Raw genomic sequence first — 15,438 nt, forward strand, 5'->3', positions numbered from 1 at the left:
GGCTAGACCAAGGAATGTCCAGGAGATTAGGAGTTTCTTGGGTTTAGCCGGTTATTACCGTCGTTTTGTTGAGGGATTCTCAGTTTTATCAGAGCCTCTAACATGACTGACTAGAAAGAATGTTAGATTAGGACGATAGCTGTGAGCAGAGTTTTCAGGAATTGAAGCAGAGACTAGTCACAACACCAGTATTGATCATCCCATATGGGGATGAGGGTTATACTATCTACAGTGATGCGTCCTTGAAGGGACTTGGTTGTGTATTGATGCAGCATGACAGGGTGGTGGCATATGCGTCTAGACAGTTGAAAGAATATGAAAGAACTACCCTACCCATGACCTTGAATTAACTGCAGTGGTACACGCATTGCAAATTTGGAGGCATTACCTATACGGTGAGCAGCTTGAGATTTTCTCCGACCACAAAAGTTTAAAGTATTTCTTCACCCAGAAGGAATTGAATATGAGGCAAAGAAGGTGGTTAGAGTTGATAAAGGATTTTGACTGTACTATCAGTTACCACCCAGGGAAAGCAAACGTGGTAGCTGATGCATAGCAGAAAGTCTGGGGAATCAGCGTTGACAGCTATGGAGATCCAGCGTCCGATCATGATGGATCTAGAGAGACTCGGCATTGAATTGATCGAGAGTAATCCTTTAGTATGTATCGCCAACCTAGTGGTACAACCAACTCTGCAGGAAAGAATTAAAGCCACCTAGAAAGAAGACCCATAAATAGTAGAGGTGATGGATAGAGTGCAGAGTGGTCAGGGGGAGGAATTTAGTATTGCAAACAATGGAGCATTGCGGTTCCTTTCCAGATTATGTGTTCCTGCTGATACTGACATTAGGAAGACTATTTTAGAGGAGGCTCATAGATCTTTGTATACAGTTCATCCCGGCAGTACGAAAATGTGTAGGGATCTGTGAGAGTTTTATTGGTGGAGTGGTATGAAGAGAGAGATTGCCGAGTATATAGCCCAGTGCTTGACATGGCAGCAAGTAGAAGTTAAGTACCAGAGGCCAGAAGGTCAGTTGTAGTCGTTATTTATCCCAAAGTGGAAGTGGGATCATATATCCATAGACTTCGTGTCAAGGCTGCCATTGACATCGCATGGCCAGAATGCGATTTGGGTGATAGTAGATCAGTTGACTAAGACCGCCCATTTTCTCCCTATCAAGATCAGTTATTCCCTCAACCGTTTAGTGGAGATTTACGTTCAGGAGATAGTTCTTTCTCATGGAGTGCCTGTATCTATTGTGTCAGATCGAGACTCGCGTTTCATGTCACATTTCTAGAGAAGCTTACAGGAAGCTTTAGGGTCTCAGTTATTGTTTAGTACGGCATTCCATCCTTAGTTAGATGGGCAGATTGAGAGGACGATATAAATACTATAAGATATGCTCCGAGCATGTGTATTAGATTTTGGGGGTAGTTGGACTCAGTTCATGCCACTGGTGGAATTGGCATATAATAACAGTTTTCAGACCAGCATTGGTATGACATCATTTGAGGCACTGTACGATAGGAAATGTCGTTCTCCATTGTATTGGGACGAGATGGGTGAGCGGCGAGTTGTGAGACTAGAGCTAGTACAGCAAGCGTACAATAAAGTTCGGCTCATCAGGGATAGAATCAGTGCAGCTCAGTGCCGACAAAAGAGTTATGCCAACAATCGCCATAAGAATTTGGAGTTCGATGTAGGTAATCATATGTTTTTAAAGATAGCTCTGTTAAAAGGAGTTATGAGGTTTGGTAGGAAGGTTAAACTTAGCCCTAGGTTTATCGGTTCATTTGAGATTTTAGAGAAAGTGGGACCGGTTGCCTACAGTCTAGCTTTGCCACCTACACTATCCAGGATGCACGACGTATTCCACATATCTATGTTGAGGAAATACGTCCCAAACCCTTCTCATATTATCAGTTATGGTAAGTTAGAGCTCAATGATTCGCTAGTCTATGAAGAGGTACCAATGCAAATTCTGGATACAAAGGAACAGGAACTACGTAATAAAAAGACTCCTCTAGTAAAGGTTCTATGGAGGAATCATGCAGTAGAAGAGGCTTCTTGGGAGCTTGAGGGACAGATCAGACACAAATACTCGCAATTATTCCAAGAAATCCATATGTGATTAAGAAATGTGAGTAAATATGTAATGTTTCTGTAACGCCCTCAAAATTCATACCATTTTTTTTTTAAATATATATCTGTGTATTCACATCCATACCTAAGCAGCAAAAACACAAATCATACAATCATTTACATATAAACTATACAATACCAGAATCCAATATATACAGACCATACAAAAATACCCCTCTAGCATCATCTACCCAAAAAAATATATACAACTCTGTCAAAAACTCACCCTATAACCAGGGTGATCAACCACTCTCTATCCGCGAGCCTGATCTGCTCGCCTAACTGGCTCACCTAAAAAATGGTAAATTAATAGGGTGAGTCAATGCTCAGTAAGTGGAAATATGCTATTACTAGTGTGTGGCAACTAAGTTAAATATACTTTTAAAATAACAACTAAACTGTAATGCAACAAATAATTTGTAAAGCATATCTTTCTTTCTCAATTTAAAATATAATGTATCGTCTGTATTTTCTACTTTTCATACTGATAATATCATACTATACTCATCATATATTGTAAAACAGTATATATATACATAACTGTACTTATTCCCTAGGACTCTGTACGTCATGATTTGACCCCTCATGATAAGGTTGTGAGGCCCGTAGGCGGGACTTCATCTGGTCAGCCCTCCAGATAAGTCAATATACTCTATTCTACCTCAGTCCGGCCAAACTGCATCCTCTCCTAAGCTCGGGACTGGTTACTACCTTATTAAATCGGCCCCCTCAACCTAGTGAACTGGGGAGCTGCAACCTCTCCGAGCACGGCTGACGGTACCCACATACTATCTAAGATATGTGGTTGTACTCTATCTATAAATAGCAATGGTACCGTGCTCTGTAATCTATATATGTACTGTATCTGTCTATAATCTTTCCACAAGGATCTGATACTATATACATATATACTCTTTTACTGTTTTCGCCATGTTTCCAAAATTACCATAATGCTATCTTTCTGTACTGTAAATACTATAAACTTTGTATACTATATTTGTAGCATCTTGATGCTACCTCTATATATATATATATGTCTATATCTCTGTCCATATTCTCTGTTTGTATACTCTATATATTATGATAATAGGAAACATGACATACTATAACTCTGTATATACTGTTCTGTATAAAGCTGTGATATAAATACTAATCTGAATAAAATTGTATGCATATATATGTATATATGTATATATCTATTTCATGAAACTATTCATATAAAAACTGTATATACAAGTACATTTCTCTGTATAATCTCTGTGAATATATATCTATATCTGTATGTTCTGTATGATTCTATGTACTGAGAAAAATTATATAAACTGTACATACTGTCTACATCTATGCATTCAGTATAGTATGATATATATTATAAATGTTATACAAATTCCTTTATCTCATGAAAATCTACTCAGGCCACACAATCATTTAAACTCATATTCTGTGAAAACTATATAGTAAACTGGTATGAACATATATCTATGAAATCTCTGTTAACTTTATTAAAATTCCTAGCATAGCATATTTCCTTTACCTTAACTTTGAAAAGCCCCTATAAAATTCTGACTCTATACCCACAGGGTTCCTAATTCAACATCCTGAAAACACAATCCCCCAGAACAAAACATCAGTATTTTCTTACCTACAACATTTCTTATAACTGGGAAAAAGGTAAATACTGAATAAAATGTCTTATCTTGAGATTAGGATGAAATCCAACCCAACTTTTCCAGCGATCAGCTCCGACAAACTTGCAGAGAATCTCGCCAAGAGCGTCGTAGTAGCCTCATATCTTCGATCCGGCGAGAAACAGGCCCAGAAACGAAGAGAGAAGTGAGAGAGAGTCGTAGAGACAGAAAGGAGAGAGAGAGGGGCGCTAAAAAATGGGTAAAAATCCCGGTTTTCCACTATTTATACTGCTAGATTCATCGATGAGACACGTCACCTCTTCGACGAGTCATTCATTAAATTCGTCGACGAAACCCTGTATTCGTCGACGAAATTTAGAGCAGCCCATATCTGTCTCTCAATATTTTTTCGTCGACGAGGCCCTGTATTTGTTGACGAATTTCCTTATGTACTCGTCGACGAAGCCTTGTATTCGTCGATGAGTTTCCTTATGTACTCGTCGACGAAGCCCTATATTCATCGACGAGTTCTAGCAATTCCTTGAAATTATTGTTATCTCCAAAATGCAATGTCGCGAAGTCTACTACCTCCTTCTGTCCCTGTTTCCATTTTCCTCTCTCTTTAATATTTAAATATCACTATTTTCCGGGTCGTTACAATTTCTTTTGCAGGTACATGTAATATTCTAGTAGTAAGTGGTATTTTAATTTTGGGGGAATTTTCTTTTGGTTTATGTAATCTCTCAGGACTTGAAATGTAACCATGGTATTCCTCGGCCATAAGTAAGGGTAAGTAATAAAACAAGTAGACTATTTTGCCCATTAAGGGATGATGAATTATATGGATCGTAAATTTTAAGGATGAAATTTTATAAGGAAAGGAGAATGTAATGACCCGAATAGTAATGGTAATTAAATAATAAAGAGTGAGGGAATGGAAACAGAAACAGAAGGAGGCAACAGATGTGATGCCCTGATTTTCGTACAATTTTTTTTCTCAATAATAAATAAATAATCACTCGTCATCAATAACATCCACAAATCGGCCATGTTAACAACCCTACTAACATTCGTACAACCTGACCCACATTGGTTACCGAGTAAAAAGTCATTTTATTTATAAAACCTAACAGCGGAAGACAATATATTTATAACATCCAGAATACAATATCCAAAGTATTAACATACATATTTACACAGTACTATCTCATACTCAAAAATATTACAACCATAAGGAATCACACCTCCCTAGTCCAAACTCACCCTGTATATCAGGGTTCCAGTTCCCTACTATCACGGAGCTCTATCACCCAGTCAATCTCTGTTCCCTGAAAAATTTAGATAAATTGGGTGAGACACATCTCTGTAAGAAGGAATAAATTATTTACAGTGTGTGGCCATATAAGTTCAATTATAATACACTTTACTTTTTAAATCATCGTTTCATCTGAGAAAATACACTGATATACACATCCTCATAATCATATAGATATACAACACAAGCTTTTATAAGTTTTAAAATCATTTCTCAAATTCAATAATTTTCAACACATATTTACCGCGAAATTCCTGAGAATAGGGAAGATTACCTGCCCATACAAGTAGCTTCCCTCTGCCCTAACACGTTATACAACCACGTATGACCACATCTGATACCTATCAGGGCACTCACCTTACTTAGCAAGCCCTCAGGTGGAGAGTTTCACTTCGCCTCAAATATGTATATTATCAACTCACACGGTTCCATTTCTCAATTTTCTTTATTTCTCAATTTCCATTCTTTCTTTCATTTTTTATTTTAGCCAATTTTATCGTTCTTTCACTTTCCATTTTCATTTTACTTTCCGACTCATGAGTATCCTTGGTATCAAATACCAACATTGCGTTTGTAACTCATGGCCACCTTGAGGATCTTTCTATCCATGTCATGCTTCCCCCCATGGTCAAGGTTGTGTGACTCGAAGGCTGGATCTAACCGCGGTTGGCCAACCCGGTTAAATCAAATATCATATCACGTATCGCGTATGTAGTACGACTAGCTGGCCTATAACCCTAATCCGGACTCAGGGGGCCCACAACCCTACAAAATGGCACAGTCAACTGTCACGCCACACGCTCCAAGAGTCCATGTGGTTGCACTAACACCACTAGCAACGGTACCGTACTCAATATCATAACCATCCAATAGGGTTTACCACCACATACCCGCATTCATTATGCGGTATTAGCATTTCATCAATCATATTCTAGTATATCACAATTCAGTTCAATATAAATATTCTCATCATTTTCTGTGCACATTTCATCATCTTGTAATATCATATATCATATTTCACATATTTTTTCACATTTTCCCAAAATACTTATATAAACAATTTGTACAAACTCATTTCTCATGCAAATAATTTCCCCTCACAAATAAATACCACATTTCATTATTCTCCAATATCAGTAATTCAAAAAACCTTATTTTTCAGGCAAAACATTTCTACTTACATATAAATACCATATTTCATTATTTTTCACTAATCACATCAGTAATTCTCATTTCAATATTTTCTCAGAAATTACTCATCGTTATATTTTACTCTTCAAAATATCACAATTTACAATTGCTCAAATGCCACACAATTTATCTGATATTTATATCATAGTAATTTTCAAACAAAATATCATATGCTCATTTTCACATATTAATTCAAATAATAATTTTAAAAATACTGCTATAATTTATTCCCCTTACTTGACTTACTGAGAGTCTCGTTAACACCTAGATCCTACGCCCTTGGCGTCCGAAATTTAACTCCTGTAATTTGCATTTTCCTCAGATTAATTAATATATTTCTCCAAAATAATACCCATCTAACCTTCCCTAGGCTTCATATAACTCAAATTGATATTTAAACTAACATTTAACAGCCCCACTTAATTTTTTGAATTTTACCTGCGGGTCCCAAAATTACACTTGTGGCGCTCACCTGGACCCTAAATTTTAAAAATCCTACTTTAATATCAAATGCTCAATATTTTAGCATTTATAAATTAATACTAATTAATTAAAAATAAGCCCCTTAATAACCTTCATGCCCCAAATTTGGGGTTTTGCCCATGACGATCCCACGAGAATTCTGTCCCGCTAGACTTGTAGAGAATCATCCCTAGATTCTCATGGTGGTGTCCGTTCGTCGATTGAGCTTATAATTTGCAAGAAATTAAAGAAAAAGGAAAAATTAGCTTACCCCAAGAGATACATCTACGCCACTCCTACCACCGATCCGCTCCGGTAGAAATGATGGCAGCAGAGAATGGAGTCCAGTGGTATCTTCCAATTTTCAATTGGGCGAAAATTTGTTACAAAATTGAGGAGAGAGGGAGAGAGAATGAGAGGAGAGAGAGAGAGAGAGAGAGAGAGAGAGAGGGAGAGAGAGAGAGGGAGAGAGAGAGAGAGAGAGAGAGAGAGAGAGAACATGCGTGCGTAGGAAAAAGGAAAAGAAAAGAAGAAGAACAGAAGAAGAAGAAGAAGAAGAAGAAGAAGAAGAAGAAGAAGAAGAAGAAGAAGAAAAGAAACTTAAAGAAAGATTTAAATCTTCTGAAGCTAGAAGCTTTAGGAGAATGATAATAATAATAATAATAATAATAATAATAATAATAATAATAATAATAATAATAATAATAATATATTTAATTAATATTAGTAATAATATATTTTATTAATAAAAATAAAAATAAATTTTAATTATTTTTTTCTCTTTATTTTAAAATCCGATTAATTAATTAATTTTAAATTTTAAAATTTTAAAAAAATGTATTTTTTATTTCTTTGGAATCACTCCACTAATCTTCTATATCCCTTTTTGGGGTTATTACAGCAGACTTCGTCGATGACATTGCACTTTGGGAGTAATAACCGAGGAATTTAGATCAAGGACTCGTCGACGAATATAGAGGATTCATCGACGAGGATAACATAGGATCTCGTCGACGAGGGTGAGCTTCGTCAACGAGAAGATACCGAGAAGTGTTTTTGGGTAACTCTGAATTTCGTCGACAAAGGGGAGAGTTCGTCGACGAGGAGCGTTCTTGACCTTGTCGATGAGGTGACGTGGCTCGTCAACGAAGGCCAGTGTATAAATAGCCCGAACTTCATTTTTAAGCATAATTTTTGGTGCAGAACCCTCTCTCTCTCCTCCCTTTGGTTCTCCACCCTTCTCTCTTCGATTTCGGGTCGAATTTTCGTCAGTTCGAGGATCTGAAGCCACCACGACGCTCCTAAAGAAGTTCTCTGCATATCTATCAGAGCGGATCGTCAGTGGAACTCCATTGAAATTCATCCTTAGGTTGAGGTAAGGCTTTTTATGACAAATTTAATCTTTTCGCAGATATAGAAAATGATACTTACGTGAAAATATTGAAATTTAGTTCTGTGAGTTGTTGGTTTCAAGGTGTTGCTCGGGGAACCTTGCGGGTGCAAAACGAGTAGGTTTTTAGGGGGGTTTTCTTTTCAGTACTAGGTAAGGAATAAACTAAAATAGTTATTTTTCATGCAAATTATTATTATTTATCAGTAAATTAATTTTCAGGAAAGCATTTATTATATCATTATATTACGAAGGAAATGCACATTTGGGAAAATATTGCTATTATGTTGAAATGTATATATATGTATGAGATGCCAGAAATTATGATTTTGGAATATAAAGTATGGTTTTATACAGCAAATGTGTGGCATGAATATTACTTTACGTGAGAAGTATTATGATATGACAATGTTATGAATGAAGCATGTTTTTAGGAATATGAAATAATACAGTACAAAATGATGTTGAAAATACATGATAATTGATTTATTACTCAAAATGATATGTATGAGATATTCGATGTAAGGTCGTGATTGATAGCAGACACGAGGCCGTGTTTTACGTATGATTTTGGTGCGAGGCCGTATTTATTAAATGTTCGGCGCGAGGCCGTGTTTATGAAATTGTAGAAAATGCTATCAATCCATTTATGTTAAACGCTATATTATCATGTATTATATGTTATCAGAATCTGAATGTTAGTTTAGTTCAATTCAGGAGCACGGTACCGTAGCTTATAGATAAGATATCTATGTTCAGATTGGTACTAACCACCCCACGAGGGGGTGGGAGATGGATAGTCGATGTGGCTTTCAGTGTAGATTTGTAGGCGTCCACCTGGAAGTGCGGACCAGAGTGTGGTGGGCCCATCATACTTACAAACATTTTTGACTTGGCAGTGGTCGGCCAGCCATTGTTGGGTCCCGCCTTCGGGCTGCACAACCCGTCATGGGGGGTAATACATGACATCAGCTAGCTATTCATCCTGGGTATATTTTTAGTATTATTAGCTATACCAGACAATTATGATTAATATGATTTATTATAAATATGAAAGTATACGTTTTTACAATTATTAAATGATGAATGTTTTCTGGTATAAAGATTGTACTATATATCTATATTATCATTAAGTATTTATGTTACCACACAGCTGTATTTAGTTTATTTTCTCTTACTGAGAAGTATCTCACCCCCAAACATTAAATGATTTTCAGGAAACCAGAAGAGACCGGCGGGTTAGGGCCGCCGCTGAGTGAGTTGAACTTCCCTGCTAGAAGGGTAAGTTCTGATCTAGGATCAGGAGATTTTTATTATAAGATCCTAGGTTTATTTTGATGTTTTGGAGATTATATATAAACACAGTATTTTGGAGATGTAGTAGACTCTGGTATTATGTAATTTATGGTTGATGAATGTAATTTATATTTACTACTGCCTAGGTTCTACTGTGTATGACAGGTATCCCTGCTACCCACAAGTTCGAGTTGACTATTTTAATTATTATGTTTTATTGTATATTAAGATAAGCAGGTCGTTACAAGTAATACATGACATTAGCTAGTTATACATTTTGGGTAAATTTTCAGTATTATTAGCTATACCAAACAGTTCATGAACAGTAAGATTTATTATAAATATGAAAGTATATGTCTATGCAGTTATGATATGATTAATGTTTTTTAGTATGCAAAATGTATTGTATATCTACATTAGCATTAAATATTAATGTTACCACATAGCTGTATATAGTTTATTTTCCCTTACTGAGAGGTGTCTCACCCCAACTTAAATAATCTTCAGGAAATCCCAAAAGACCAGCGGAGCAAGGCCGTCGTTGAGGCAGTTGTGCTACCCCGCTAGAAGGGTAAGTTTGAGTTAGGATCAGGAGATTTTGATGTAGGATCCTAGAGATATTTTTTGATATTTTGGGGATTGTGTTTGAGTACATCATTATTGTGGATTGTAGTTAACTCTGGCATTATTTATTTTATGGTTTGATGGATGTTATCTATATTTACTGCTACTTAGGTTTCCGCTGTGTATTTCAGGTGTACCCTGCTACCCACGGGTTCGGGTTCACTTTGTTGATTATGTTTAATTATATAGTAAAGGAAACAGGTCGTTACATATTTTGCGAGCTTGTGATTTTGGGGGTAGCTGGACTCAGTATATGCCGCTAGTTGAGATTGCATATAATAACAGCTATCAGGCCAATATTGGCATGGCACCTTTCGAGGCATTGTATGATAGGAGGTGTCGTTCTCCACTATACTAGGATGAAGTAGGTGAAAGGCGAGTTCTAGGACCGAAATTGGTACAACATGCGTACAATAAAGTTCAACTAATTAAATAAAGAATCAGTACAGCTCAGAGTTGACAGAAAAGTTACGCAGATACTTATCATCGGGAGTTAAAGTTTGATGTGGGAGATCAGGTATTCTTAAGAGTAGCTCCACTAAGAGGAGTTATGAGGTTTGGGAAAAAGGGTAAGTTGAACCCTAAGTACGTTGGCTCATTCGAGATACTTGAGAGAGTGGGGTCAATTACCTATAGGCAAGCTCTGCCACCAGCTCTATTTAGAATATACGATGTATTTCATGTTTCCATGCTGAGAAAATATGTCCTAGACCCATCTCACGTGATCAGTTATGTAGAGATAGAGCTTAGGGATTCACTAGTGTATGAGGAAGTACCAGTACAGATTTTAGACAAGAAGGAACAAGAATTGCGTACCAAGAAAATTCAGTTAGTGAAAGTCCTATGGAAAAATCATGTCATAGAAGAAGTTTCATAGGAACTTAAGGAGGAGATCAGACAAAAATACCCACATCTTTTTAATGAGATATAGTAATAGTCAGTAATATTCAAATAATGACAGTTTTATTTTATTCAGTACAGAGTGATGAATGTATAGGGATATTTTAGATTATAGGGTAGTTAGTATTTTAGTTTTGGGAGAAAAATTTTCTTTTATGGGTATAATTATAATCTCCTATAATTGCTTACGTAACCATGGTATTCCTTCGCCATAAGTGAGGGTAATTGATAAAATAAGTAGCCCATTTTCCTCAATGGATGGTGTACAATACAAATAGCAAATTTTGAGGATGAAATTTTATAAGGTGAGGAGAATGTAGTAACCCAGATAATTATGGGAAGTAAATAATAAATAAATGAAAGGAAAAAGGAATTTTAAAAAGAGGACGCAACAGGGACTCGTCGACGAACACAGAACTTGGGATCGTCGACGTAAACGCATGTCTCGTCAATAAGAGTTTACCGAGGGGCTATTTTTGGGGCCTGAAACTCATCGACGAGGGATAAGTGTTCGTCAATGAACTCCCTTCTTGGACTCGTCGACGAGGTGACGTGGCTCATCAACGAGGTCACATGAACAGCACTTTATATATAGCCCCAAAATCGATTTTCAGAGAGAAATTCATTTTATCACTCTTCTTTCTCTCTCTAACTCAGTTTCTTTCACTTCTCTCTACAAATCCGGCTCCATCTCTCCCCGATTCGATGATCAAAAGCTACCACGGTGATCCTGGGAAGATTCTCTACAACCTAACCAGCAGAAATTCAATTTGGGAAGTTTGGGAACTATCCCAAAATCAGGGTAAGTGAATTTTTAGGTATTTCTAGTATTACTAGTTTTATCTTAGCTCGGATTTTGTATTGTAAGAGTATATACTAGTGTTTTGTGAAATAAAATTAGGGTGTTATATTTTCAGGGTTAGGGTGTTTTTGGGACCCTGCAGGTATGATTTGAGGATTCCAGCAGATATTTTTCTAGGAGTCAGGTATATTAAAGTTTAAGAAATTGTGAATAGACAAGTTCAGGAAATATGAGTGAGATGATCTTCTCAGGAATTCAATGATTTGCTGAGAAATTTGTATAAATGTATTATTTCTACAGGATTTTGAGGATAGTGCGCCGTAAACGTGAAAATAGAGTTGGAGGCGAGCCTCCCAGCCAGTTAGGTAAGAGAAATATGCTATGCTAGGAATTTTAGTATGGTTGTTAGTAAATTATATGTTTTATCAAATTATTATTCAGTACACAAATTATTAGTATATCAGAAAATATAGATTTTATAGCATGGGAATTTATTTAATTAGTTGTGTGGCATGAGCTCGTAACAGATTTGTATAGAATTTATACAGCTTCTAGATATCATGTTTTACAGTATATTAGTAGAAAATATCATTATACAGTTTTCAGACTATCATGATTTATAATATTAACAAATTACCATGATTTCTAGAACTTTAAAGCCATAACACTATGATATTATAGTTTATACAGTTCAGATATTACAGGTCAATTATTATAAATATTTCAATTCAATTATTACAGTTTTTTCAGATCAGTTTACGGTGTTATGGTTATTTTGAAATCATAATGAAACAGTAAGATAATACATATATACAGTATTAGACCTTGATGAATTAGATCAGTTATCAGCAGAGCACGATACCGTTGTTATTTCATATCAGTTTACCAACTACCATGCCACGGAGTTTGTGTCAGGGTCGAGCTGAGGATTGGTGGAGTGCAGTTTACCAATTACCGTGCCACGGAGTTTGTGTCAGAGCCGGGCTGAGTAGTGGTAGAGGTTAAATCATGATGTACAGTTTTTCAGGGTATTATCACATTTACTTTTATGTATATAGATTACAAAACAAAACAAATATTCTATAGTACTAGAATTATGAATAAATAGTACTCAGAGATGTTAGTTGTATTTTAAACTATATAAGTGTACGATGTACTATGAGATGTTTTGTAAGCTAAATTTAGTTTCAGTTATTTGTCAGTATATTATGTTTGTAAGCTCAGTTGCCACACACGAGTAATAGCATATTTCCTCTTACTAAGCGTTATCTCATCCTCATGATTTAATATTTTTCAAGTGATCTAGTTAGGCGAGCGAATCAGACTCGCAGATAGAGAGGGCGAGTACACTACCCTATCTGTAGGGTAAGTTTTAATAGGAGAATGTATTTTTGAGTAGTAACCAGGAGTTTTAGGTATATGATACTAGGATGATGTGTAATTATGTAATTATGTTTTTTGAAAAAACTGGATTCTAGTATTGTAATTATGGATGTATGTTTTTATGTTTTCCACTCCTTAGGTATGTAATATGAACAGGGCTTCCTCAGTGCTCACCTAGGGTCTAGGAGGTTATAGCAAATAATTCAAGGGTATCAAAGTAAATAGGTAAGAAAAAAATGGTATAATTTTTGGGACGTTACAGTAGATTTGTGTATTGAAGACTTTCTGGAAAGGACTCCAAAAATCTTAAATGAAAAGAGAAGATCGTTAGAAGGACTACTAAAGGAACCAGTAAGTGCAGCAAACGATGAAATCTCTTGTAGATTTAAGGAGGTAGTTGAAATAATTGAAGAATTTGAGGCAATTGTTTCAAATAACTCCAGAGTAATTAATAGGGAAAATACTGCTGCTCTTATTCACCAACAGATTAAGGTAAAGGTAGAAATTGATATAACGCTCAAAAAATATAAGTTTACTACCAGAGCAAAAGTTGGAATTTCGGAGTATCTAGAATTAAATCAGTATTGGATGAAAATTGGATTGTGTATTCTAAAATTACACATTCCTAGAAACATCAACCCTGAGAAGCTAATGGCAGTACAAAAAGTTCTTAAAACTGAAGAAGTCCAATTTTTTGGGTTCAGTAAAACAGGACAAACCTTTAATTTTCTTCCAGCATTATTAAAGCATGTACTTAACTTCACTAATCCAAGAAGGTTATGGTGGACCGGGTACATAGAACCTGTAACGACCTGCTAATCTAATCATATAATAAAACATATTTAATAATAAGGTCAACCTGAACCCGAGGGTAACAGGGACACATCTGATATTCACAGCGGAAACCTAAGCAGTAGTAAATGTAAATCACATTCTCATAACCACAAATACATAATACCAGAGTCAACTACATCTCATAATACTGTGTTTATATACAAACTCCCAAAAATACAAAAATAGATACGAATCTAGGAACCCATAACGTACATCTCACATTCCTAGATCAAAACTTACCCTCCTAGTAGGGTAACACAACTGACTCAACGGCAGCTTCGATCCGCCAGTCTTTCTGGGTTTCCTAAAAATTGTTTAATGTTGGGGGTGAGACATCTCTCAATAAGGGAAAATAACTAAAAACAGTTATGTGACAACATGAATATTTGATGCAATTATACATATGCAATACATTTCATATACCTAAAAACATTCATCATATCATACTGAATAATCATATACTTTCGTATTTTCTAATAAATCATATAGTTCATAAAAATGTCTGATATAACTGATAATACTGAAAATTTACTCAGGATGAATAGCTAGTTGATTGTCATGTATTACCCCCCATGACGGGTTGTGCAACCCGAAAGCAGGACCCGACAATGGTTGGCCAACCACTGCCGAGTCAAAAATATTTGTAAGTACGATGGGCCCTCCACACCTGGTCCGGACATTCAGGTGGACGTCTACAACTCTACACTAAAAGCCACATCAACTATCCATCTCCTACCCCCTTGTGGGGTGGTTAGCATAAGTCTGAAAATAGATATCTCATTTGAATAGCAACGGTATTGTGCTCCTATAGCTGAACTGAACTATCATATGGGTTCTGATAACATATAATACATGATAATATACAATTTAATATAAATAGATTGATAACATTTTCTGTAATAACATAATACATACGGCCTTGCGCCAATTACTTTCATATCTGTGGCCTTACGCCAAAATCATACATATGCATACAGCCTTGCACCGAAATCATACATCATACACCGCTTTGCACTGGTTATCAATCACGGACTTGCGTCGAATATTTCATATATATCATTTTGAATAAATAATTCATTTATCATGTAATTTGAAACCATAATGTACTGCATTATTTCACAATTCTTGAAATCATACTTTATTCATAAAATTGCCATATCATAATGCTTCCCACGTAAAATAATATTCATGTCACACATTGTTGTATAAAACCATACATTATATTCTAAAATCATAATTTCTGACGTTTCATACGTATATACACATTTCAACATAATAGTAGTATTTTCTCAAAGATGTATTTTTTCCATAATATACAAATATAATACATGCTTTCCTGAAAATTAATTTGCTGATAAATAATAATAATTTAAATGAAAAATAACTGCTTTAGTTTATTCTCTTACTTAAAACTGAAAAGAAACCCCTTAAATGCACTGGTCCTGCACTCGCAGGGTTTCCCATTCAATA

This window comes from Malania oleifera, chromosome 6 (assembly GCF_029873635.1).
Source record: "Malania oleifera isolate guangnan ecotype guangnan chromosome 6, ASM2987363v1, whole genome shotgun sequence".
NCBI lineage: Eukaryota > Viridiplantae > Streptophyta > Magnoliopsida > Santalales > Ximeniaceae > Malania > Malania oleifera.